We start from the raw sequence: 766 nt of genomic DNA, 5'->3' as shown, positions 1-766 counted from the left end.
GTGTGCCGAAAAAGCCGCTGCGCGGCGGGGCATGGCTCGCAGCCCTGGGGATGCGTTGGCCCGAGCAGGAGTACGGTGCAGGTGAGGGATGGCCGGAGAAAACCAGGGCTGGCCGGGGCTGGCTGGGCATTGCACACCCCACCATGGGCTAGAGCAAACAGGAGAGCCCTGTTCATCTGGGCTGCAAGGCCAAGGCATCCATGGGCACATAAATGGGGGGCTCCTGGCCCGTGCCCCCCTGTGCTTTGCTCCTCGAGGGCCAGCTCCCGAAGTCAGGAGGCCATGCTCCTTCCCACATTAGCACATGAATGGGGTTAGGGGTGGGGGGGAGGCGGGAAGGGGGGCAAGCCCCCACTGTCCACTCAAGCAAACAATTTGGCTAGCAAATTGACATAATTACAAGGGACAGAGAGAAAAGAAAGGCGAGCCCCCTCCCCTGCGCTCCGGAGGGCCCGACCCCTGCCGAGTTACTTAGACCCTTTGTGCGACTCAATGCTAGGTACTGATGAGGGGACGTATGCCCTTTTCAAGGGCCTTAAGCGACCGGCTGCCCTAATCTGATTACAATTTACAGCGCTCCTTCAGAAGGGGCTGGAGCGGCGCTCACGCAGGCGTGGACACGCCGGGTCCGACATGCAGGCGCTTGCACCAGCGCAAAGGTAGACGGACGTGCACGGCAAAGGTAGACGGATGCGCACAGTGACGCAGCGGCCGGCAGGCTGGCACGCGTGTGTGAGGGCATGCCGACACCGCCGGCAACGGGGGG

This window comes from Aptenodytes forsteri, unplaced genomic scaffold, assembly GCF_000699145.1.
Source record: "Aptenodytes forsteri isolate BGI_AS27 unplaced genomic scaffold, ASM69914v1 Scaffold1, whole genome shotgun sequence".
Lineage (NCBI taxonomy): Eukaryota > Metazoa > Chordata > Aves > Sphenisciformes > Spheniscidae > Aptenodytes > Aptenodytes forsteri.
Note: the sequence above shows the minus strand (reverse complement) of the source record.